This window comes from Pithys albifrons, chromosome 2 (genome assembly GCF_047495875.1).
Source record: "Pithys albifrons albifrons isolate INPA30051 chromosome 2, PitAlb_v1, whole genome shotgun sequence".
Classification (NCBI taxonomy): Eukaryota; Metazoa; Chordata; class Aves; order Passeriformes; family Thamnophilidae; genus Pithys; species Pithys albifrons.
The window spans coordinates 107,187,604-107,187,808 of record NC_092459.1 but is presented as its reverse complement, the minus strand read 5'-3'; positions in this window follow the sequence as shown (position 1 = coordinate 107,187,808).

Here is a 205-nt window from a genome sequence, read left to right as displayed (position 1 = left end):
TCCCTCAGGCTCTCGTCATCCACCATGAGCTCCACCCATTCTGATGGGATGAGAGTGGTCCCAGCCCAGCTCGTGGATGTGCTCCCCCCTCTACCTGCAGGACAATGATATCTCTGCAACACCCAGCCCACCCAGGGGCTTGCAGGGACCTTTCCAAGCCTACAGCCACCATCAGCAAGCAACAACTTGAGATCAGCAGTGAATA